The sequence below is a fragment of the Coturnix japonica genome, chromosome 5, assembly GCF_054131305.1.
Source record: "Coturnix japonica strain WE chromosome 5, WE-NBRP24, whole genome shotgun sequence".
Lineage (NCBI taxonomy): Eukaryota > Metazoa > Chordata > Aves > Galliformes > Phasianidae > Coturnix > Coturnix japonica.
Genome location: NC_140667.1, coordinates 30395029 through 30422429, shown reverse-complemented (window position 1 = coordinate 30422429; position 27401 = coordinate 30395029). Strand labels below are relative to the sequence as shown.

The following is a 27401-nucleotide window of genomic DNA, read 5'->3' as shown; positions in this document are numbered from 1 at the left end:
CAACCAAGGAAGCAGCAATGTTCAAACATAGTTTGATCCTGCTCTACTTCCTCAGTGCAGATTCAAGTATTTAAAAAAAATAAAAAAAAAAATAGAATGCCTTACTGGGAGAAACTTTCAGCTCTGAAATCAAGCTAAGGTAAGTCACATCTGCCTCATCCTTCCATCTGAATGGTTCTGCTGGACAAGATATTGCTGGGGGTATGGCAAAGAGTAGGCTTCGCACTTCCACTATTACTGAATGAATGGTAAACTTTTCCTGGGTAGCAATCTGAGCTTTTGACATTAGTAGGAATTTGGTGCATAAGTAGCCTTTAAAACGGTAGATGTAATCAATATTTTGAAAGGTTGCTGGTGCATTTCTTATGTTTTCTCACAAATAAATGTTTTATCGTTAAGTGTTAGTTTGAAGCTTTGCTTGGTAAGTTTTGCTGTGGATGTGTTACTTCCAAGTAGGTAAATCCCTCCCCACTGTAAGGGTAGAGCAAGTCCGAGAGTGCCTCCTTAGACTGAATGAGTATAAGTCTATGGGGCCAGATGGCGTGCATCCCAGGGTCCTGAAGGAGCTGGCTGAGGTGGTTGCTGAGCCGCTCTCCATCATATTTGAGAAGTCGTGGCTGTCAGGTGAGGTCCCGGATGATTGGAGGAAGGGTCACGTCACTCCCATTTACAAGAAGGGGAGCAGGGACGACCCGGGTAACTACAGGCCGGTGAGTCTCACCTCTGTGCCTGGGAAGATTATGGAACAGATCCTCCTGGACAACATGCTTGATCACATAAAGAACGAGCATGTGATCCGAGACAGCCAGCATGGCTTCACCAGGGGAAGGTCATGCTTAACTAATCTTGTGGCCTTCTATGATGGAGTGACGGCGTTGGTGGATGAAGGGAAGGCGACCGATGTCATTTACCTGGACCTGAGCAAGGCCTTTGACATGGTCCCCCATCACATCCTCATCTCCAAATTGGAGGGAGGTGGATTTGATGGGTGGACAACTAGATGGATAAGCAATTGGTTGAAAGGCCGCAGACAGAGGGTGGTGGTCAATGGCTCTATGTCCAGGTGGAGGCCGGTGACAAGCGGCGTCCCTCAAGGGTCTGTCTTGGGACCGGTGCTCTTTAACATCTTTATTAATGACATCGATGAGGGAATGGAGTGCACCCTCAGCAAGTTTGCTGACGACACCAAGCTGAGTGGTGCAGTCGATACGGTGGAGGGAACAGATGCCATTCAGAGGGACCTTGACAGGCTGGAAAGCTGGGCTCGGGTGAACCTAATGAGGTTCAACACGGCAAAGTGCAAGGTTTTGCACTTGGGCCGGAAGAACCCCAGGCACCTGTACAGGCTGGGAGGAGTTGTCCTTGAGAGCAGCTCGGCTGAAAAAGACCTAGGGGTCCTGATAGATGAGAAACTTAACATGAGCCAGCAGTGCGCTCTGGCAGCCCGGAAAGCAAATGGGATCCTGGGCTCCATCAGGAGAGGGGTGGTCAGCAGGGATAGGGAGGTGATCGTCCCTCTCTACTCTGCTCTTGTGAGGCCCCATCTGGAGTACTGTGTCCAGGTGCGGAGCCCTCAGTACAAAAAAGATATGGAAATTTTGGAAAGGGTCCAGAGGAGGGCCACAAAGATGATCAGGGGGCTGGAGCACCTCCCCTATGAGGACAGGCTGAGGGAGTTGGGTTTGTTCAGCCTGGAGAAGAGAAGGTTGCGAGGTGACCTCATTGCAGCCTTTCAATACCTGAAGGGAACTTACTCCCAGGAGGGGAGTAAACTCTTCGAAAGGGCTGATAATAGCAGGACTAGGGGAAATGGTTTTAAGTTGAAGGAGGGAAGATTTAGGTTGGATGTTAGGGGAAAGTTCTTTACTAGAAGGGTGGTTAGGTCCTGGAACGGGCTGCCCAGTGAGGTTGTGGATGCCCCGTCCTTGGAGGTGTTCAAGACCAGGTTGGACGGGGCCCTGGGCAACCTGATCTAGTAAATGTGTATGTTTGGTGGCCCTGCCAGGCAGGGGGGTTGGAACTACATGATCCTTGAGGTCCCTTCCAACCCGGGTAATTCTGTGATTCTGTGATTCTGTGATTCTGTGATTCTGTGATTTGGATGTTGATAGTAAACGGACAGTAGAAATGTTGTTTTCTAGATGGAAAAATGATGGGCTAACTTTAGATGGGACCTAACCATTGTCAATACCCAGCATAAAATTGAGATTTGAGTTGTGGTTTCCCTAGAAAAATATATATTACAAATGACAATGGCTTTGGTTTGGTTGAAAGGGACCCCCAAGGATCATCATGTTCTAAACCCCCTACCATATGCAGGGCCACCAACCTCTGGATCTGGTGCTAGACCAAGCTGCCCAGGGCTCCATGCAACCTGGTCTCGACCACCTCCAGGAATGGAGCATCCACTACCTCTCTGGGCAGCCTGTGCCAGTACCTCACCACTACCTCTGTGAAGAACTTCCCCCTGACATCCAAAATCTCTCTCTTATTTAGAATTTTTTCCTTCAATTTTTGTAAAACTGTACCAAATGCATGCATTAGTCATTGTGATTCCTATTACTATCTTGTGGAGCTCATAAGAATGATAATTTCCATATGTAAAAGTGGAACCTACATATTGGCACTTTCAGTTTCAGTCTGCTCCAGGTCAGACTGATAGTATTGAGAATGAAAATCTCTTAAGTGCCTTAAAAACAAACAAACAAACATATATATATATATATACATGTATACATACATATATATATATATGACTTTATTTCAGCAGCAGGAAGTGGTTGGGTAGCCATCAGAAAGCAGCTGTCACAACTGACTCCACCTGAACTTGCCCTGACATTAAGGTCTTTGAGTTCCCTAGGATGATCAGGTTGCATATGTAATGTGTTTTCACTTAAAATAATACAAGAACATAGTCAGTTTTGATTATCCAGAAGAGCAGTAAAGAAATCTTTAAAAATGATGTCTGTATTCAGAACTGGAACTTGTAATGGACCAAAAACCAGCACCAATAATGGAAAAATAATGGGAGAGTGAAATATATAGAATGAAAGGGTAGCTAATTTAGTGCTCTGTTCACGATGGCTTCTGCAGACATGCAGTGTTTTCTATTATTATCTCTAATCTGCCTCTAATTTTCAAAATCTCATTAATACAAGGAAACCAAATTTCTGGTTGATTTCTGCATGGCTGCTTGTCCAGTGTTCTCCAGCTCAGAATGAAGCATAGCAGGCATCAGTAATCATCACTGTGTAGTATATTTAAACTGTAAGCAGAGCTGTAATATGAATGGAAACTAGGATTTTGCCTTAGCAAATAGTTCCATTGAAGGGGGAGGAAAAAAAAAAAAAGGTGATGAAACAAAGTGATATTTATTCTTGGGTTGCAAAAAAGAGGGCTGTTTGTGCCAAACAAAATGAGTGCTTGAACAAGATACATTCAGACTCTAATGCATATGAATTGCCTTGTATGTATTGCTTGATGGCACACCCGTGCATGATGTTGTTAGTGTCACTCTAGGCATGTTATGGATTTACTGTATTACATACAATGCAATTATTGATTTACATAAGTATTGCTTTTTTTCCCCAAATGTAACAGATTTTAGCTTGAAAGGACTATAAACTGAGAGACTTGCTATAGTTTAAAATTGGCAGCTGGTCGGGAGATGAATGCCAGGCAAAGTGAGTGTACAGGAGGTTCCTGCTGTTTCCTCAGGGAAAGCATCCCTGGGTGAGACATCTGCTGTTCAAACTTCACCACACATTTTATCAGGTGACACTGTCAATACCTAATCCAAATTTTTTCTGTTCTGAAATGTTCTAGTGGAATTAAAATATTAAGTTGCAAACTTCCATTAAAATTAACCAAACTACACAACTTTCCCCAGAACATTTCATTAAAGAATTTATCTTTTTACTGGTATTGTGGTATTAAACAGTAACTTACTTTTCTTTGAATATTCATAGTTTTGTTTAATGAATGATAAAATCCAAATCCATCCATGCACATTCTATTCAAAACACTTATGCAGTGCTCACTACATCAGTCTCTGAACTCTTGGTTTACTTATCTGCCAGTTCTTTTAGGTAAAGTACAATTGAAGCAAATTTAATATGGGATTTACAAAGCTAAAATTGTGTACATGTGTGTAAACACAGAGACACACCTCCCCAGTGCCTAATGTTGAGACATTTTCTTCCCACAGTACATTCCAGACTTGTGAATGGGATTCCCTACAGCAGGCGTGGGAGGGAGTTAGGCATCTTTCTTGTCTTCCGCAGGCAGTGGCTCTGGAATATTTTCCTGCATGACAGTGCTGCTTCAGCAGAAGAGGTAAGGAATGTTCCCACCCAAAATAAGCCCTCGCCAGGAGATTAACTCTCCAGAGGTAGGAAATGAGGAGGAGCTGAACTCCCTCAGGAAGAGAAAGAAAGTAAATCTGTGTTTCACATGTCCTAACAAGAGCCCTAGCCACTGGGCTATTGTATGTAGGGGGCATGTCCTCTCTTTGTGCTTTAAAGTAACAGCTGCATTTGGTGAGGATTATTCTTCTGTCTGCATGCCAGATGCATGCTCAGAATGAGATGGAGCCTTCCAGCTGTCTTAGGTGTATGACCCTCTAGTTTCTGTATTTCAGCCAGGCTTAAATACAAGCTTGGTGACAAGCTGCACAGTCCTATTAATTTGGAAACACCATAAAATCACAGCTTTAGGCAACCAGAGAACCTCTAGCACTGCCAAGTAATGCGTTCATGCACTGCAGGCACCTTGAGGGTTAAGAAACAGCTAAGCAGGAGTTTTCAGCAACGCTGTTTTTGAATGAGATGCTTCTGTTATCTGTATGAAAAGAGGGGGAGCAGGAGGATAGTGATGATATCGAGGGAGTCTGCGACAATGCAGAGCGCTGGATCAGAGGCTTAGGTTTGGCTAATGCAGTATTTTTTTTTAATTGGCTAACTATTAAAAATGTTTCTGTGGAACAAGCATAGTTGCTAGAAGCAGTTGGTAATACATTCTACTCATTTTGGTGTGTTTTAGAAACACCGTTAGCATAAATCTTCTAGTGTGATTTGCACTTCACTTAATTTTATAAATATATAGACAAGCCTCAGTCTGCACATCAGAACCAGGAATGTTTTTGTATCAAGAACCTCAAATGAGAAAATCTGTAAATGAGTTGGCTGTTTTCTCATCTGTTCTGTGCCCCTCTTGCTGCCCCTTCTGCTGTCTAAGAGGAAACTGCTTTTTTTTTTTTTTTTTTCCTCTCTCTCTCCCAGGTTCTGTCTCACAACTGCTGCTGCTTGACTGATGAATGGAGGGGACATGGTAGAAAAAAACACAGGCTTAAGTCTGTAAAATTCAGTAAATAAGCATACTCCAAAACATTTGTGTGTGTGTGTGGAGTGGGGGGAGCAGGAGGGTGGAGGAGGCAGCTGAAATCAGAAAGTGATTTTACTTTATAAAGGAAATCACATCTTGATCACATCAATTCCCTTTAGAAAGTCTTCCACTAGCTTTAGGTTTATTTTGGGCATAGCTCAGCTCGTCATCCTTAAGTCTTTCCTTGGCTCTACGCAAGGCTCACTCCCCCATCTCTTATCATATGCTCAGTTTGTTCAGTGTAAGCCCTTCTTAGTGTGCTTTCTATTCTGATTTTTGAGGGATTTTTTCCATGACTCTTTCCAATTTCTATAGGCAACTCAGCCAACCTTTTCCAAGCCTTTTCTTAGTACTTGTCTCACTACAAAATAGGAAGATATACCAGTGAGGCAAAATCCAAAGTTTTCACCTCTTGTTTATGAGAGTTGCTTTACTGGTTTAATGGAATAGCTGAGAATCTGATCCCTTCAATTAAAGCAAAAAGAAAAAGTGTTTTTTTTTCCTCTGTCCTCCCACAGTGTTCGTTGTTTTTTTTTCTTACAAGTATTGAAGATGGTATTTGTGTCGCTTTCCTTGTTGTATACATAGCTCAACAGAAATCCAGCAGCAAGTAATAGATAAACTGCACTCAAGGCTTACTTCCTGCATGTTCTTTTCACAGTGAACTGTTTATAAAGTATATCAAAGGCCTGGTGAACCCTTAAATTAATTTTAACTGTACATTTTTATATTATGAGTTTGATAGAACTACAATGGAATGATATTAGGTAACCTAGCAAAATGTCCCCTTTTCTGCTGGGCCCCACTACGTATATCCTATTTTGCCTTACAGATTCTGCTTACTATCTCTGGTACTTCCTTGAGTTGAAGTTACCTTTCCAGCACTTCTTTTCTGTCTGTTTTCATGCATCCTGATTTGTGACATATGTTTAAGAGGAAGTGATTGAAGATACAGGATTCTCAGTTTATATTTTTTTTAGCAAACTGGAAACTTGAAAGCACTGGTGGTGTGTAAGACATGTGGACTCTTTGAATAAGCTGTTCAGTGTGTTTATAATGGGAGGAAAATATTAGCTAAGCTATGAAAGAAACAGTTGTATGTACCGCACTCCATGCAGCTACCTCTACGCATCTCAAATTCTGAACTTTTATGTCAGGAGAGGTCACCTCAGGTCAATTTTAATCAATTTTATATTACTTACAGTATTGAAGTAAGGAAAGAGCCTTACATCTGTACAAATCAAAATAAAATAGAAATCAAACTCATAGCAACCTGACAATGGAAGTAAAATCAGGAGGAAAATGTTTACTAGCCTTTTTGCAAGTAGATTTTTTTTTCCTATTTTCTATAGATAACTAGTGCAGGGAGGGTAAAATTGCCTATGGCTTTAAGCTGACATCTGAGCCAACTCTTTAGTGCATATCAATCTGCCCAAATTACAGGAAGTAAGGTAAGGGATAATCTTCTATTCTTCAAATTATTAATGTTTAGATGATAACTAGAATATCTCCTTCAATAACACAGTGCTTCATGAAATATTCAAATCCCATTCAAAACTGTACTGCTTGTTATAGTCAAATAAAATAATTTTAATGATGATAATGTCACTTTTCTAGCTTAAACATTAAACTCCTCAACCAATAAAACACCCATACGATCTTTTTAAGAGTAAGATTACTTAACCTAAGGCTTTTTAGGTGTTTGCAACTCCATTCTTTTAGTGCTGTTCTCAAATAGATTGTGGTTTTTATCAAACACACACCCACTCTCACCATCTGCTGGAAATTTATAAAAAGTATAAGAATGTTAAGGTAGATTTCCTCCATTTATAAAACTGAGGATGCATTAAATCAAGAAAAAGGATAACTTAAGACTGCTGTTTCAATTCTGAGAGTTTTTCTAAACTTTGGTAAGGTGTTGATAACCATCTAAATCTAAAATTGCAACACTGACCTCAACCAAGAACAAGATGGAAAGGGTTAGTAAAAGATATGATGGACTTTCCAGCTGTGACTGCATTACTGAACAAAAACTGCTGCTGTAAAACACATCAGCTCATTTTAAAAGAAGCAGTAGGTGCTATATACTAGAATGACAGAATAGTTAAGGTTAGAATAGACCTTTAGAAAATATCTAGTCCATTCTACCCTGCTCAGAGTAGAGTCAGTTACAGCAGTCTTCTCAAAGGCTTGGAAATTGAATTTTGAGTGTTTTAGGGATGGAGAATCCATGACCAGCACACCCAGGACCTTTTCTGTAAAGCTGTTGTGTAGCCTCTTGTCCCCCAGCCTCTACCAGTGCATGTGGTTGGTTACTTTTGCCCAGATGCAGCGCTTTACATTTTCACTGTTGAATTCTATGAGATTCTTGTCTGCCCATTTCTCCTGTTTGTCAAGATTCCTCTGAATAGCAGCACATTTCTTTGATATATCAACCACTTCTTCTGGATTTGTGTCATGGGCAAACCTGCTCAGGGACTGAGCACCTCTACCTCATCATCCAGGTCACTAAAGGAGATTTTAAGCAGTATTGGCCCCAATATTGATCCCTGGGGTATGTCACTAGAAAATGTTCTCCAGCTGAACTCTGTAAATTGAATGTATCTCTTCAAGGCCAGCAATAAAGCCAGCTTTCAGTCCACCTCACTGACTACTTCAGTCAGTTAATGAAGACATTACAGCATCAAAAGCTGTGCTTAGAACAGAGATGAACAATATCTACTATTTATTCATTGAGCTAATCATGTTTCTTTATGAAGCTACAAGGCCGGTGAAGCATTAATTTCCCTTCATGAGTCAATGCTGATTACTCCCAATTATCTTTTTGGACTAATATGTTTGGCTACAGATTCCAGATGCTTTACTTCATCTTTTCCGGTGGTTGAGTTGAGGCTGATCAACTTGTAGTTCTCCAGATCCTTCTTACCCTTCTTGAAGTTACATTTGCTTTCTTGCCATCCTCAGGAATCCTTGCTGACTGCTGTGAACCTCCCTTAGCACTCTTGAGTGCATAGCACCACGACCCTTTGGCTTATGTACATCCAGATTTGAAGTGCTGCCTAACTTTGATCCTGGTGCCAGAAGTCACAGAACTTTCATCTTTTGCCATCACAGTTCTTTCTCTGTCTGTCCCTCTGCCAGTACAAGTGAGGACTGAAGATGTTGTACCTGCAGGATCTCAGAGAAGATCTGGCTAATCTGTTTTGCCTCTCCTCTGGCACTGTACTTTCATTCTGCCAGCCTCCTCCAACAGCTTCTCCACCAGCACTGCTTCCTGCAGTTGGGCACACTCTCTCTCCTCCTCATCTTTTGCAGGAGACCTCAAGTGTTTCCAGACCTGCACCCTCTGAGCTGAAGCCTGGAATATGCTGGCACCCAGCAAGTGCTGGGAGCCATGCCTTATAGTATAGAGCCACTACATCAAAGTGTGTTTGAATAAAAGCTTAAGCAGCCTGAGGTCAAGAGTAGCTGACAGAGCTTTCTTGAAGTGACAAGACTGCACCCTGTAACTATCCTTTCTTGGAAGCAGAAGGCACCCCTAGTTTCTTTAAAGGATTCACAGTAGTCCCTTAATTATCCCTGAAGAAGTGCTGAGAAGATTTACAAGATCTAGAAAAGCCTGGAAACTGCTGCACAAAGTGCTGTGTCTGCTAGTTGCAGACACAAAGATGGGGCATCCACAACCTCCCTGGGCAGCCTGTTCCAGGACCTCACTACTCTTCTAGTAAAGAACTTACCCCTACCATCCAACCTGAATGGTGGAGCACAGAAGTTCTCTGCTTTTTGAAGAACAATATCTAGGCTGGTTCCTAAAGGGAAGAGGGGTTATGTTTGTTGCTTTCACTATTTAGTGAAAGAGTGAGTCATAGCTCAGAAGATGAGGTACTGGGAGCTAGCAAGCGGATACTATAGACTGAAGCTTTGATCTGGACAAGTGTTTCATTTAGGTTTGGGAAGATGACACTCTTTTTTGGTAAACTGAAAAGGAAGAACAACAGATAGTCAGGTACTCCTGACTTTTCAAAAAGGGTGGTAAACTGATCAGTAATTTAAGACCTTGAGAACTGTACTTGCATTGTGTTTGGGCAGCTAAATCAAAGGAGAGTTCCTCAGTATTTCTGTAAGACTGTTTAGGTGCTGGAAAATCCACTGCCAAGAAAGGATATGTTCTGAGCAGCTTCATGTATGCATTTTGCATGGGTTAATCTAAGTCCGTAAACTTCACCTTTACATACAAAAAAATTGACCTAGTTTGTGCTCTCAAAATACCAGTGTACTGTTCTCTGTATGTTGCAGAGTTTATCAGTTTAGGATACTACCCTTTAGGTCTTTTCTGTATCTTTAAGAAATACAGTTTTTCTTGTATTTCTTGTGAAACAGTGAGCTGAATATTTGCTTGATTTTCATTAAAATATCCTTTGGCTTTCTTGACATTTCTAGCAGGTAATTTCTAACTTATTTCTGTCTCCTCATTCATTTCACTCATATAAACACAAACTTTCTACACATCCTGTTGTGCATCATGCATAGAACTTTAATTATCATATGAATACCTCAGTTTATGAATAGCCTACATTATTTAACATCAAAATCATGCCCCATAGTTCTTCTGTGCATGCATCACAAAAAGAGATATCGACTTTGAAGGTTTCAGTAAAAATGGAAGATAGATACCATTTGTTTATTTTCAAATGTCTTACCAATATGGACTAAGTTGTTCCAAATATTAATAATGGATTTTTACCTAGAAAAAACTGCAGTGTAAGAACTTTATTGCCTGAAGGACAATATTAATTAGTAACAGTAGTCCTTAACGCAGTTTCAGAAAACGTCCACTGTCTTCTATAAGTATGCATGGGGCATAATTGTGTTGCCATTGGTCAAATAAGGTCTTTCTTTGAGGCTTTGTAAATGTCCAGATGTTGTTTTTTGTTTTTTTTTGTTTTTTTTTTTCACCTGTGCAGCTGACTGATTTAAAGTATTTTATTCCTTATTTCATACCTCTGGTAAAGACATAGAATGATCTCTGTGATCCTCTACAGTACGTTCTGCACTCTGTACGCCAGTTCTGTTGAAGGGAGTGAAAGCTACACATCTGTATCTTTAAAGACATTATAATCCCTAGGCACTGTGTTTTAGAATCAAGCAGTAAACATTCATCCCAGTTGGAAGCAGAATGCATTTACACTTATTAAAAAGAATTTTACAGAAGCTGACAGAAAAAGTAGGTAGTATTTATTTTAATTATTTGTTCTTTCATTCATTTCTGAGGAGCTAATCAACCCTTCCTCTCCCCACCACCTCCCCCAAAAAGACCTGCTGAAAAACATTAATTGTTTAGTACAAAAGTAATATTGACAAAAGTGGATCAATATTTTTTTTTGCTGTTGTTGAGATTCTATGAAGATAATTCTTTATTATCTTATATAATGCTGTGAATGTTGCCAGCATTTAAAACTGTCACAGGTGAGCCTGTAACTTCTTGATTTCAAAGGACCTTTGCAGAGGTTCCCTTTTTGTATGAGAGCACCTGGCCTAACAAGATCTGCAAGTGTAAATTCTGACAACTGTATGTGCAGGTGATAGCATTCAAAACATATGTGTACAGCTGCTTTTGGGTACACAAACAAAGACTTTCCAGTCTCAGACCTTCAACACTTTATGCCTTTTAAGAGACAGTACATAAATCCCATGAAATTGAAGGCCAAAAAATCAGTCAGAATGGAAGGCTTAACTTGGGATACATTATGTCAGCAATGGGTATTTTAGCATGCACAGACTTCTGCAGAGACAAGAGTTGCCTGCCCCTTGATATGAAGAATTTTTTCTTGCTCCCAGTGTCTGAACATGCTAAGCAAGAGGTGGAGGGAGCATGCTCTTTCTTTTCTGGTATTACAAGAAATAAAAATTATTTGAAAATGACTAGTTACTACTTGCACACCCAAATAGAATATCTATATAGAATATATGCACCTCAGTATTGGGAAACTGATTTAGGGGTGAAATCCCAGCCCTGTTCTCTGAATTTGCATCAGCCTTGTAAAATATACTCTTGTAGTTTAACATCTTTTTGTTATAGTTACCTTTTTCAACATTCACCACCTTGTTCATGTTTTATACAATGTCAGATAGCAAGTGTCAAGAGAAATTTAAAATTATAGTTCATTTACTCTGGTTAAACATAAGGAAGCAAAAGCAATTACCAGAGCGAAATGATAGAATTAAAGATTCTTCTTGCAACCTAGTTAGGTATTTAGTGTTTGATGAGCACTGCAAAAGATAAATATATTTTTCAGAGAGGATTGTATCAGTCTACAATCATGAATGAAGGCCACTGAACAAGATTTAGATATCAAATATATGGCCTGCAAACAATTATCAGTTGCTGAAGTTAAGAATACAATTTTTCTTTTTTCCTCAGAATACTGTTTTTTGTTTGTTTGTTTGTTTTTTACTCTCATAAATACTTTCTTATAAAGAAATTTGGTATTTCTTACTGAAAATATTCATAAAGATCATATTTTAAAGGAGGTTCTGCAGTTTTTCTATAGAAGATGTGTGTGTATATATATATAATGTGACATAAACAGAGCAAATGCATTTTTACTGTGATAAATGTTATAATAAAATGTTAATTAATCTTGTTTAATTATAATCTTACTACATACTAGAAGTTGAAATTTAGTGGATTGGTGATTCATTTTGACTGATCATAAAAAGTGAGCATAGACTTATTGTTGTGGTGACTAGTCTAAACTGTATGCCATGTGCATCTGTAATTTAATCTGTGATTCATACTATATGGCACATTACACATAACAGAATCTTTTTGATTGTTAAATATGGAGAACTTGAGTTTGTCTAAGTCTTATAAATATCACATGCTCTTTAAGAATGAGTTATAAATTCAGTGCTGTCATTATTTTGACATATTTTTCTGTAGAAAATACTGTTACCAGTATTGAGTTCAGGCTCACTCCGAGGTTACAACACAGCAATAGTTGTGCTGCCCTGAAAAAATGCATTAAAGAAGAGCAGAGACTGATCATCAAAATACTGAGAATGGGATGGCAAAGGTGGAGAATTTTTTCTTCTTTTTTTTTTTTTTTTTTTTTTCCTCCTGAATATCACATCCTCTTTTTTACTAGTTTCTTTGGGGCTTAATCATATTTACCACTGACATTACTGTAGGCAGAGTGGACTTAATGCCTTTTTCCTGCTTATCTCTCTGCAACACAAAATCTGCATGAATGTGAAGAGATTCAGGGGACTTTTTACTGCTGGCTATGTATTGTGGTCTGGCTACTCCCAGCTCTCTGGCCTGGGGAAGCATCTAGAGTCATGACTCCAGATACCCCTCACTGTACCCTTGTTGTTAGTTGAATATTTCATATTCAGCCTCAATAGTTTGGGTCAGGAGGAGAATACAATGTATTCTTCTAAAGCAGAAGACCTTGCCAGTGTTGACATGTTCTGACCCAAATAGGGTAGAATTTTCATATGAAGATTTCTGGTATGCACTTGCATTTTCTATTATAAAAAGATCATTAAACTTTAAAGTTAGAATTCTCTTGCAGAAATTAGAATAAACTCTCTCAAGATGCAGTAAGAAATTAAAAGCAACTAGTATGCAGATTATAGTGTATTGGGTCACTGGGTATCCATGATGAGTTTGTAATACATTTCAGAAAGATAGTCTGTGAATTATTATGTTATTTTTTTAGACATGGAACCAGCATGCACCTATTTTTCAGTTTCAACCTATTTTAAGAGTTAGATTTTTTTAATAGCATTTGAAAAACACATGTTTTTATTCCTTTTGTCATTTGTATAGGTACTCAATTCTTTTTGTAGTGAGTTTTCTATTCAAGCATGCATGAGGTTACCTCTGCTGAATGGCTGTCTTTTTGAAAAATATAATAAAAAATCCTAATGTACTGAAAGTTTCTTAATATTTTGAAAGATCTAATCAGAGGGCAATACGAGGGAAATACACAATCATTTTGAAGAAGTCTGATTGTCATGTTCTTACATCTGTAACCAACTTATATTCTTTCAAGCTTTGAAACATATTTCAGTTTTTAATGTTGTAGTTTGTGTTAAATCTGATGCTTGGTGGTGTTTTTCTTTTTCTTTTTTTTTTTTTTTTTAATTGAAGACAGGAAAAATTATGACCAGGTACTTGTACACATGGGATATTAAAGAAAGAATCTGATGATGAGAAGTAAACGTGATGGAGCCTAAGAATTATAAGTTCTGAGTTGCATTAAATATAAATAGCAGTGTTGTAAACATTGTATTACTGATTTCAAAGTGCTTTCCAGCTACTGCAATCTGCCTGTTTTTTGTTTTTCATAAGGTTTAGTATTTTTCTGGGGTCTAGCCAGCCTGCTTGTGTTTAATAATCTGCTATCCTTTTATGCTTTACTCAGCAATCATTCACATTCTGTTGCAATACCGGCAAAACTTTAAACAACTACTTCTCATGTTTAATTCATGCTGGGGTTATTCTCAGATAGTCTTAGAATGCAGCCATTCACTACAACCTTCTTAAAATAGCCTTTGGATATACAAACTTACAGACTCTTTGCTCATTTTCCCAGAAGGAAGCCTTCCACTATACTGTATTTCCACTGTGCGTAATGCAAATTAGTGGAAAAAGAGAGAGAGAGCAGGTTCCCATGTAGATGTTCTACACCTCTTTTTCATGGCCGTCAACATTAGTCTTTTATCTAGTGTACAGTGAAATGTATACTTAAGGGAAACAAAGTTGTTAATTTTTTCATATGAAATAATTTTTATTTACCACCTCTGATGGTCATACAAACATAAATTTACTGATATAATCTATCAGGGCTAGAAAAAACATGCAAAAACTACAAATCATTTTATTTCTTTTGAACAGAATTTGCCATGTTTTTTCAGGTTACTTAAAAAACAGCTTTTTTTTCTTCCTTCTCCTGCAGCTGAATTTGGTCTCACACAACAGATTATCATGTCAAATCATGAAGATGTTTCCAAGATCCTCTGATTTTTATTTTATTTTTACTAAGTTTCTTCAGTAAAGTAAAAGGGAATAAATAAATATTGAAATCTGAACACTGCAAAGAGAATATCAGCACATACATGCAGATGAGAAAAGAGAGCACTGAATGTCTTCTGCAAAGATTTGACATAGGAACAGGATTTGTTATCTTCAAAAGCATTTGAGAATTATGTTGGTTTAAAATTTATTTAGATTCATTTACTATCTAGAAATAGTTGTTTGAAATGATGCAACTTGAAATAGTTTAAAAAGAAAAAGGTTGAAAAACAAGAAAATATTTTGGATAAAATAGAAGCTTAGCTCAAAGCATATGTCACTTTCATTGAAAGCAGAGAAAAATTTCCTTGCTGGCAAATTCTTGTGTAGCTTTCTATCACAGGATTCTTGCACTTCTCCTGAAGTGCTTGGAAGCCTTCATCAATAGGAATAGAATTCTGGACTAAACTAAAATATAGTCTGGACACATGATACTTTAAGTAAACTTTACAGTGAATAGAATATTTGTTTTAGAAAGAATTGCTATGAGAGGTTAAGGCTTGGAAAAGTTACTGAACCAGCTATTAGGAAAAAGCATACTACAGTCTTCTGTCAAAAAAGAAAATCTTACTACTGTTCCACCATCACCAACAGCAGCAATAATGAAAACACTACTGTAGTGCTTCAGTATTTCCTGGTTTTGATCTGGTGGATGTTCATGTCTTATGTATTGCCTCTGGGTTTATGATGCTGAAGCCATGTGCTGGATATGTAGAGATTAACAGAGGACCTTTCTTCTGCCTCTTTTTCAGCTTTTCTGCTTGCTCTTTTAAATTCCCTACAGTGTTGTCCCACTGCCTGGGAAACCTTGTTTGGTATTTTTGGTATTTTCAACCAGTTCTGTTGACTGTCAGAATCCTCCTTACTAGTGCAAGGAAAAGAAAATGGAGATTCTGGGCAACCTGTTCCAGTGCCTCACTATTCTTACAATGAAATTTTTTTTCCTTATATCCAATCTAAATATCTCCCTCCTCTTTTAAATACTCAGGTCTCCTTGGAACCTTCTCTTCTCCAGGATGAACAGACTCAGCTCTCTCAGTCTGTCTTCATAGGGGAGTTACTCAATCCCTCAGATCATTCTTGTGACCCCTCCTCTGCATGCACTCCAACAGATCCACATCTCTCCCATACTGAGGACTCCTCATCTGGATGCAGTACTCCAGGAGAGGTCTCACCAGTGCAGAGTAGAGGGGTAGAATCACCTCCCTCAACCTGCTTGGACTTTCCTTTTCTGTTTGATGTACCTGTAGAAGCTAGTTCACCTATGCTGACTGTTCAGTATGAATTCTTTATGAGAAGAATAAACTGGTGTTACTTAGCTGAAACTAGTACAATAAATTGAAATCTAATGGGTGAAGATCTGACCCTTGATGCAACTAACAAAAAAAAAAAAACAACAAAAACCACAAACAAAAACACAAAAAACACAAAAAACCAACCAACCAAACAACAACAACAACACAAAAAACCCACAAAAAATAAGGGCCAGTCATAATATGAAAGCATCAAAAATAGAGAATCAGTATAAATATACCTAACTGACACCTACATATAATGTGGCTCCAGCTTCTGGTTTTCTGGCGTACTTACCTGTGAGAAGTTGTCTTTGGGAATAAAAAGAGTAGAGGGTTGCAAACGGTTGCTAACTGTTATCCCCTTTTTATGAGCAGTTCTTGGGAGGCTGTTTCTGATCATTCACTGTTGATGCATTTCTTATAAACTCAACAGACCTTCAGTTCTGAGTAAAATGTATCATATTTCTACTTCATGCAATCCTACTGTGGCATTTATTCTATACTTGTGCAAAAGTGCTCTTAGCATGGAGAGGGAAGAGTGGAGAGCATTAAAAGTAAGTGATATGTATTTAAATAACTATAGATATAGATAGCCAAATAAAAGCTTTTTAATATTATGGACCAGTTCTTTAGCTGATGTAAACTGTCCTCTGCTTCTCCTCAGCTGAGGGTCCAAATCATTATATTCAGACTGGATAATGCAGCAGCAGGGAAATGCTGTCAGTGTCAATTGAGAATATTTCAAGTGGTTAGATGACTCAGAAGGACAATGCAACAACTCTGTATAGCTATTAGTAGGTCTCCTTGAGTTGATCATCTCTGAGTCAGAAACATGTTACTTTCATGTGAAGAGCTCTTGACTCTGAGCAGCCAAGAGCACTTCACGTGAAATGCGAATGCACGTTGAATGTTTATTCTTTCATTAAATCATTCTTTGCTATTACCAAACCAGTGCATTGTTGTAGGATTTCCTTTTACTTTCAGCTATTTCAAAGTTTCAATACAAGTGTGCTTTGCTGTTAATACTTGACTAATTATACTATTGTTGGTGTATTAGCTTAATCTAAGCCTGTCACCTTGGCTTTCTGTTGTCATGCATCCTGTTATCTGAACTTGAACATAGTCTTCAAGGGATTGGGCCAAATAACGGATGTTGAATCTATCACACTGCCGGTTAAAAAAATATCTAGGAAACAAATTGTAATCTAATGAAAACTCAGCACTCATCTATGATGTTGAAAAGTATTCTGGGCATTAAGAATAAAAAAAATAACTAAAGTACAATATTTTTTTGTTTCCTTGAAAGGTTGGAAGGTTGTAAGGAGGTGCTTAAAATCAAATAACGACTGTCAGCTTTTTTCAACTTGACCATCTCTTATGGTTTTGTAATTTGGTTGGTGTTGCTATTCCACATCAGAACATCATGTGGGATAATGGAAGTTAAGGAGACAAGTTTTTTTTTTTTTTTTTTTGTTTTGTTTTGTTTTGTTTTTTCCTTTTCTGTGGACTGCCCGAAATGCGCATGGGGGGAGGGGGCGGCATGGAGGGAAGGTCGGGAAGGGGACGGGGTTTTCGCCCGGTTCCCTGCGAGGAAACAACGTGGTTGGAGCTTCCTGCCTCCCGCAGCCCGTTGGTGAGATTTGGACTTGTTTTTCCTTCTTGCTGAAACTCTCTCGCTGTTGTTTAGTGTCATTTGGTTCATTAAACTGCCGTTCGTTCTCAGATCATCCTTTTTTTTTCTTTTCTTTTTTTTTTTTTCCCCTCCTTTTTTTCCTTCTAGACCCATTCGCATCCCTTCCCTTCCCCTCTTGGAGTGCACGTGGCAGGGCCGCGCCGCACCGTGCAGTTAGAGAGGGGAGGTACTTTGTTCCTTCTCTCCGCGGGTTTGTTCCCTCTGTCACGGATTGAGCTCTAGAGAGAACTCCGTGACACCTTCAGATGGAGAAAATAAACATTTTGCTATGTTCTTGTGAGTGCTGTGCTTTCTGAGACTGTAAAGCAGTGTAATTGAGCTGAAATGCAAATTGCTTTATGTTTAAATACATGACATTGTGCTAAGTCCTGCCATTTTTCTCAAGGATGTGTGCAACATCCTTGGTTTCTTGACAAAATCTCTGAATTTACTAATCCAAAGTTCTTTCAGTTACTGTTCCTTAATTATTGAATTGAATTGGAAACCAGGATTTGTGTTGAACAAAGAGAGAATATTTCTGATTCTCTGTTAAATACTGCTTGGTGTGTAGAGCTGTTTCCTCACCAAGGAATGTTTGGCAGTGTGGACGGAGAACTGATGTTAGGCAGGAGTAAGTTAGAGTAGTGAAGAAGGCAAAAACACATGATGAACTGGGTTTATAGAAATGAGTGCACGAGATACCTTTCTTTCAAACCAGCCTGTTCCCTAGGAAAATACTGTTTTTATTATCTAGCATAGGAAACACAAATAATGCTTCTATTGTAAATTGAGAACTCCTGTGACACTGTACTTTTCTTATCTGATTTAGGAATCTTGTCTATGTAAAATCTGTGTGGACTTGCTGAGGTCCAGCAGCCCCAGTTCTCATGCAGATGTGGTATTCTTTATGCAAACATTACTTAATGTGGATGCCTAGATTTCTTCTCAGCCTCTTTCAGAATACTACTACTAATAAAAAAAGATCTTTAGTAGTAATAACTGTGCTTGAAATGTTCTTTATTTGAAAGACTAGGTGTTCACACCATTGATAGCTAAAGTGTTGATAAACCAGAATCTCAATAGCAGTAAGTTTTAAAGGATAAAATATTCTTCAAGGAGATGCAGCCTAAATTTCAGGCAAGAATGATCCATTGTACAGGAGCAGTAGTACAGATTGTAATTTGTTAGCCTGAGACATAGCTGAAGCTCCTGCTGTTTTACTTCTGTGGCAATGGTACCTAGATAAAAAGGTCTAATTCTGGCAACTAAATGCACCTGATGTTGTAATTTAGAGTAGCGTGTGACACCATCCTGTAAATACTGGGCACAAATCTTTTTGCTGTGATCCTGCTGTTGATGTGCAAATACAATAAGACATATGCTTTGTTTGATTTTTCTTTTAAATACAAATCAAACACTGTAACCCTTTTAAAAATGTATGCTTATGAAAGCAGAGGGTAATGAAATAGAATATGAGCATAGTTATGGTAAACCGTGTAATATGCAATTGTTTCAAGCTGCTCACACGTCACTTCACCATAACATTTGCAGTGTAATGAAACAGTCCACAAATGATTAATATTCTTAAGTGCTTTCCTTTTTCTCTTAAGTACTTCCAGGCGGGGAAAAAAAAAAAAAAAAGAAAAAAAAAGAAAAAAAAAGATATATATTGCATTATCAGTATTTCTGTATAGTTAGTGTCACAGTGTCTATTGATTTTTACTTCCTGTTACAAATGCACCTTAGGAGTTTTTATCTGTATATGATAAATAAATTGGGGTACACATCTAGAGCTAGAACTGTATTTGGCATAAATAGTGGTAGTGTCATTGACTTCATTTGAGTTATGCTTATTTACATAGGCTGAGTATGTGGCTCATCTTCCTCGTGAACGGAGAATATCCAGTATAAGCAATTTCTTTTCTTCCCATCATTTAGTTGTCTCTGGGGATTCTGCTTCTGCTCTACTCCCATGGCTTTCACTTGTGTTTCTAAAGATTAAAAGTACTTTATCTGAAAAGAAAATGTAGCAGATTTTGAATACTGGGAACACATTATCTTTTAGAAATATCTGTTTTTATTATTGTACCTATATATTTATATAACATTACAAAGGGTTATGGTTATATGAAATTGTTTCAGTCTAAAAATGTGGTATGTCCTTGACGGCAACCCTTCATGTGGTCTGATGTATGTAAAGAAAGATTTTCAGCAGTGCTAATATATAGACATTAAATAATAGCATGGACATAAGAGTTCTGCTAAAATCACAGTTTGTATAATCACTGTAGATGAGCTCCAGTAAGACTCAATTTACAGCCTATTCTGCAAAACTATTGTGGAGAGTATCATGGGAGATTAAAGGATGGCCAGAAGAATAGCAAAGTTGGTTTTCAGTTCAAGAAACAGAAAGAAAGTTTCTAATTCTTAGGATTATTGCAACAAGCTTGAAGCTGACCTGAAATATTTTCAAAGATAGATAGAGATTCAGAAATTGAAACTTGTACTTTTGAGGAGAAGGAGCAGGAGGGTGAAGGGGGAAAAAAAAAGAACAGGAAAGCTCAAGATGATTAAGCCAAATCTTAGCAGGGTTGAAGCATCTTCCTTATGCTGCTTTTTCTGCATTTGTTCTCACCATAGATTCAAGAAGAATTGGGAAAAGAATCAGGAGAATTCTGGCAGTGAAAATATAGCAAAGAAGCAAGCCAGTCTTGGCAGATGTCAGTTAGCAGTAGGAATGTCAAATTCTTGTTGGTGCCCTCTCATTAGGTAATGGTGCCTGTTCCAATTGAAGAGACTGAGAAAAGTCTTGCTACTATTACTGTGGAAAGGAAGAGGAAACTTTGCACTAGTAAAACTCCAATTATATGCACACTTTCTGTATGCTTGATTTCATTTGATTAAAGGTCCTCACTGCGAAAGAATAAAATACATGGAAGAGTGAATAAGTAATAAGTTTTAAAGATTTATTTTTTATATACATATGTATTAATGTATGTGATTATTTCATGAAAGTAATTTCTGTTAATCTCTTTAAAGAAGGAATGGAAAATCCTCCAATTTGCAGGTGAGTTTCAAGCATAGTTGTTGAGAACAATAGGACAGAAATGGTAGCATAAGAAAATGTTAGAATTTGAATTTGCAAAGCAGCTTGTGAAGCAGTAGCTTTCTCAGGATGGACTGTATAGGGGGCCTAATACAAGTGATGCTGAGTGGTCGTTTCTCTGTTAGAAAGTACTAACTAGTCAAATATCTTCCATGGAACCTGGAGCCAGCCTTAGCAATGACCACTGTAAACTGTAATTTAGAGATGAATCTGGAAAGGAAAATGGGAAGACCCTTCATTTAATATAGCATGAGAGACCTTGAACGACATGTTACTTCAGTGTAAGTGTGAGTTGAAAGCAGTCTTGTTTGCCAAAATCTTTAAATTGTTGATATATGTCCCAGTATTGTTTTTATAAATTGTTCTAAGCAACACAAACATTGAAAGATTGAAATTTTTAAAAAATAGCAGAATTATTACTACTCCACTGTACTAAAGAAGGGAAGCACAGGAGTTACAAAGTAAATTTATCACAAACTATATGTAACAATGCACTGTCAGACTCCACATTCATAATCATTAATAGAAAAACCAAAGGCTGTATACTTTGGTGAAACCATGTTAATCTTTGGAAGTGACAGTGCAATGAGTGCAATATTTTCTAAGGATTAAGTACAACCAGATCTTTCATGCACAAGCACATAATTTTGTTGATATTGTGCCCAATAATGTTTTATCAAAAAGGAGACAAGATCTAAAATCAGCTTGGCAATGGGATGCAGTTATTTTATGTTATGTTGGCACTAGTCCTTTTTTATTTTGGAGCTTTCAAAGATATATCTATAAAGAAGATACTTTGAAAATACATGCTATTAGCAAAGAGCTCAAAACATACAAATATTTTATACAATTAATAAATTAGTGATTAAAAATAAATTTATATAAAATGGGGACTGACTGGCACCACATCAGAATTCACTTTTCCCAAAGCACTGATGAGATTTTACACGATGAGCAAAGGACAGAAAGATATAAACATCAGCTAAAGTATGTACTCATGTACAATCCGTAGGTTATGTTACAATGAATTACTTTCCCTGTGGATTTAAACTGAGTAGCGATTTTAATAACTTGGATTAGTAACTGTAGCAGTAGCCGACTGTAGCTAATACATGTTTGCAAAAAGACTCTTTTTGCTTGAATCAACCCTTGTAGCACTTAGCATATAAAACTAGCTTCTTCCAAAAACTGTATGATAAAGGTTTGACTACATAGTTTTTTTCTAAAGCACACGGAAATCAATCAAAATACAGTTGATTTTAGTGATCTCTGAATCTGGGCTTAAGTAGGAATGGTTACTACTCAGTAACAGTGTATTAATAGTCAAATAATGTATAAATGGAAGTATCATGCAGGTTTAGAAGTATGCTATTTTTGTATTTTTTTTTTTTCTTCTCTAAATCTTGGTAATAGTCAATGTCAACATTATTGGATCACTGTTGAGGGCCAGTGAAATTTTGAAAAGCCAAATACTTCATTTTTATAGTAACTGATGAATAGTTTGGCATTTTTGTTGCCAAGCAAAGAATGAGATGGTGTAAATAAATAAGTTTAACCATTAAATCAACATCAACTGTAGAAAATCTAATGTATGATTGAGAAGTAGCATTATGCATATGGTGATCAAACCATATCAGAGACAAAATCCTCTTATTTATGTTTTATAGAAAAACTACTGAGATTTTCTTTAGGAACCAAACAGGAATTGTAGTGGAAGTCGTAAGTTACAGCTTGAAATAATGATTAAGCACCTGGTGGGAAGGCAGGGCCAACCCAGGGGAGCTCAGGTGCATGTAATTATGCAGTGCAGCTGAGTGACCAGAAGGGGTGAAGCCAGGATCTAGTCCTTCCCAGACCTCATTTAGGAGTTGGTAGTGGAGGAGAGGGTATCTCTTCTGTGTACCTGGGGCCTTCCAAGGGTAAGTGGATTTATTTATTTGTTTGTTTTTGATTGTTTCTGTGGCTGCTGCATTTGAGTATATACTCACTTGTTGTAGCCTAGGACTTTGATACTGTGCTGTCATAGTTGTGCTTTCCATTGCAATATGGAAGTATTATGAGCAGTATAACCTAACAGCTGTATTCAGGAAACCTTGGATGTCATTAATTTCTGGTGATTAAACTTCTGTGCACTTCTTAACATTGTGAATTCTAGTACTCAAACCATTCAAATTTGGAGTCCTGTGAAAAATTAAGCATACTAACTGCTTTTATTATACTTCTCAGTTGAAATTTCTAATTAATGTGTAAAAAGGATACCTGATTATGGTCTTCTGATCAATCTATTTTCACATCTTTAAGTTTTTGTCTTAAAAAACAAAACAAACAACAACAAAACAAAACACACCTGTAGCAGAGACTTGGAAGGAGCCCTGCTGTGCATATGAACTGTTGTGCTAAGATCAGGCCATGTTTCTTGCTGTAATTCCACTGAAGCCACTGGAGGCATTATCAGGGGTGAATGTAACATTTTATCTCTTTGTGAGAAATAAACTTCATGAACTGTTGTGATTTCACCTGCTGGGCTAAAAATAATGCAGTGCACAATTTACTTTCTGCCTTTCAAGAGGATGTTCGTAAGTTAATGTCTTCAGTGTGAGATGGAGTCATGGGGAAGTTACTGATAGGTATAAGTGAGCAAGCTGAATACACGTGCTAGTAATTTTGAAAAACAGTCAAGTACCTGATCTATGTGGGTGACCAGTGCTGGGGAAAATGTAATACCTATTGCAGATTTCCTAAGTGGAAAATTAGCATGCTTATGCTTTCTCTTTAGTGAGATTTATAAAATCTCTAATCCCTAAAAGGGTGTAAGGTTGAATGATATAAAGATGGTAACAAAGATGATGGCAAATATTCAAAAGGTTATTTGTAAAGAAAAACTCACCAATATCAGTGCCTTGGCTGGAAAAGCTGGGGCAATCTCTAAGAGATACTACCTTGGTGGTGGTCAGCCCTTAAATGAGGTCTTAGAGGAGGTGGAGTCGAGCTCCACCCCTTCTGGGAGCACAGCTAAATTACTCTCACCTGTGCTCCCCCAGGTGACCCAACACTTGCCTCAGCTGATTAATCAGAGGCTCAGGCTGTGATTACCAATTTCCCATACAAAGGAAAACTGCATTATTTTAGTATTGTTTAGTAAAATATTTCAAGTATTTAGTAACTTGGAGCTATCTTTTTTTTTTTTTTAATTTATTTTTTATTTTTTAAAGCTGTAAAAAGCACCTTTAAACAATGCAACAACATCTTTGAGTCTTTCTTGGCCTAATTTATATATCTATTTTTTAATACCCATGGACTGATATTCCTTTCATATTTAAGAGGGGTTTTTTGCCTTTTAATTTCATTGAGTGTTCAGAGAAAGATGTATAAATGCTAGCACTGTGGTTTTTATTCTATAAAAAGCAATATTATTTCCTTTCTTTTGCTGAACAGCTTTATCAAGTCACAGATTTAGATGACTTCAGGAAGCAGATGCTGAGTCTTGGGAACATATTTTTTTGTTTTGTTTTGTTTTTCCTAACATCAACATCTGGAAGCATAGCTGTCTCCACTAGTAGTAAGACTGGTGGCTGTGCAAAATCCTTCTGGGCTAACATCCTGAGATGGGCTGCTCAGGGATTTGCTAGAAATCTTTCTCAGGAATATTTTTCTGAGTTACTGCTGACTTCAAGGAGTCTGTTTCTAGACTCCAACCTCCATTAAATGTGATGATTAAAGAAAAAAGGCAAATAATTTTTTTTTTAGTAAGATATTCCCAGAGAACAAAATATTATTTTCTCTTGTTTATTTAAAGATCTTCCACAAATAAAGTGACTTGAAGTCTGATGGATTGAATTTGAGCACCTTTTACTATCTCATTCCTATTAATTTCTGTATTCCTTAGATCAGAGTTATAATGGTAACAAGTTGCATTTCTGTTGAAAGCAATGAAACAGGGAAGCTTGTTATTATAAAAAATAATTTTTAAAAGAGCTGATCATAAATATTAAAAAAAACTTTACGTTCATAATCTTTAAATTATGAGTTTTAGAATTTTACTTCAGTATTACTGTGTAGGTCATAGAATGGTTTAGGTTGGAAAGGGTCTTTAAGATCATCTAGTTCCAACCCCTTCCTATAGGTAGGGATACCTCCTTCTGGACCAGGTTGCTTGAAGCCCCATCCACCCTGGCCTTGAATGCCTACAGGGTGGGGGCATCCATAACCTCTCCAGCCAACCAGTTCCAGCATTTCACCACTCTGAAAGTAAATAATTTCTTCCTAATTTCTAGTCTAAATTCACCCTCTTCCAGTTTAAAGCTACTTCTTCTTGTCCTGTCACTACCTGCCCTTATAAAGAGGTCCTCTCTACCTTTCTTGTAGGTGCTAGAAGTTCAGTAGGTATCAGTGTTCCTGATAGTGGGTAGCTTTCTAATTTTTCAAAAGTGACAGCTGGAGCCACAGCAACTACATTAATAAAATGACAGCTATAATGTGGGAAGGATAGGGGAGGTTTGGACAGAGGATCATGTACTTAGTGCATTTGCAGTGACCATGTTCTAATCATCAGGGAGTTCTACTGTCTCACATAAACTAGAGTGCTCAAATGTTTTGTATTTATAAGTTATAGAGAGTGTATTGCCTGTATCTGATTTGTTGGTGTATTTTCTGACAGATGTGCATGTGTTGATTTTTAACCTTTCAAGGGAATTATAGTACATTAATTCTCATAGATGAAAATGGTATAGGCAATGTGTACCCCAGATAAATGATGTACTAAATCTAAACAATGTCTTTTTCATAGCTATTTTTCTACTCTTCTTGTGTTTGTAATTTCAAAGTGTAGTTGTATCATTCACATCTGAGTCTTCTGCCCCACTTCTGTCTGCTGATTTTGTTTTTTCACCACAAAAGATTACAATGCTTGGGTTAAGCACATTCCAAATACAGTGACACCACCTTCACAGTGTAAAAGCTGGGATGAATTTAAACTCTTTTTCAAGAACAACAAACCTACCCTAACTTTGATTTCTATGTAGATTTTACACTTTGATATATCAAGTCACTTCTTAGAAAGGAGGTTAATAACAAGGTTCTGAAGTTTCAGTGCCTGAGCAAGCTGCTTTTGTAATTCTGTTTTATTGCTGTTCTAATTGTCTTCATTATAATTTTGCTATGTTTTGTCTATGAGAATAAACAGTCAGGGTTACAAATATAGAACAGTGACAACTCTTTCCCAAACTACTTATGCATACACAGTACTTGAGATATTCAGTATGCAGGATGTCACTGAGCAGTAGTAGCCTTGCAGAATTCCTATACTGCAGACAGAAATGCCTGAAAGTATATGACTTAGGGAAACTGACTTCATACCAATGGTCATGCTGAAGACCTGCTATTTTTTGTTTATTAATAAAGGTGCTTTTATTTACGTGCTTTGCTAAATGTCTAGATCTTATCCATTAGATAAGTGTTATAAGCATTATTTTTATACAGCCCCCCTTTTTTTTTTTTTTTTCTTTTCTTGCATAAAGTACCTGCAAAGAGAATTTGTTCTGCAGCCTCAGGTAGATGAAAGCTTCCTGAGCAAAACAATTTATTTCAGATGCAAATTTTTATTATTTATTTATTTATTTATTTATTTATTTCCCATTGAAAAAATAAAGCTAACCTGAAGTTGTAGTGAAGCAGAGGTACAAATGTCTGTAAAGTGTGCCTGTAAACTGTGAAGTAGTGACTGTGGAGCATGTTGCTAGAACAATCTTGTACTATATTAGAGGAAGAAACAACATAAACTAAGCATTTGAACTACCAGTATTTCTGTTTACAGAGAACACTGGCATATTACATATATATTTTCAAATGTTTTTCTGAAAATATATGTTCTTTCTGCATTGAAGTCAGTTGTAAATCTCTTCAAATATGTATAAATTCATATATATCAATATGAATTTTATATTTTCTGCAATTTGTAAAATGAAACCAGACTCACTTAAAAATTCTTGTAAACAAGAAGTTTAAAACCTCAGCTCAATTAAAAGGCTTTTATGAACTACTATTTTTCTAGGTATTTCTTTGAAAGTTCAGACTTTTTGCAAATACATCTCCTGACTGCAGGGGAAATTCAATGAAAATGATAAAGCTTAACAGTATTAAATAGCATTTAGTAGTACATCTTTCTGTACAGACTGATATAAAATGAGAGCTATATTAAAACAGAATACTTTATGTGAAAAGAGCGTTTTTTCTTAAATCTGTATGAATCTACTAATAGCATCTCAATAAGTGCTGGTATTCATTCCATAAGTGATGGCTAGAAGGATATGGAAAATCTATGGTAAACACAATGTTAGAAAGAGTCTCTGTTCGTACTTGCAATTTCAAAGAACAGCCTTCTGAATTCCACAAGTTCTTGTCTAGCTTTTGTGTTGTTCGCATAGAATTCTATTTTATCATTGGGATAAAATATTCTTCATTTTAATGTTCTGGTTTTTTTAAAAGAACCTGTGAAGTCCTCCTTTTTCTGTTTTTCTGACTTTGCAGCCTATATTTGTTACTTGTGAAAATTTTGTTTTTGCATTAAATAAAGGGAAATAAAAGTATAAGAAAGTGAAAAATAGTTGGTGGTTTTTTTGTTTTTTTAAAAAAAGCAACAAAACCAACAAAACAGTAAAACAGATCTGAGTTAAATGCTTAGGGATTCCCAAATTAAGTATATTATATAGTAGTCGCCTCATTTAAAATATATGAAGGTTAGCACCGTTTCAATTTGCTCAGTGTTACTTGATATTAGGAAGGACAGAAGGAGCTCATAAAGTATTTCCATTAATAAGCTTTCCTTCCTGTATCCTTCACCTTTCTGTTACCCTTCACCAGAACACC

General features: G+C 37.2%; 1 long non-coding RNA gene across 2 annotated transcripts in view; it reads left to right on the top strand.

Annotated features, from left to right (window-relative positions):
* The first annotated feature begins 4216 nt into the window (after window positions 1-4216).
* Window positions 4217-27401, top strand: part of LOC146760737 (uncharacterized) — a 240784-nt gene continuing 217599 nt past the window's right edge. For both annotated transcript variants that reach the window (XR_014947169.1, XR_014947168.1), the window contains exon 1: window positions 4217-4335. This is a non-coding gene — a long non-coding RNA (uncharacterized LOC146760737). The remainder of the gene's footprint in view (window positions 4336-27401) is intronic.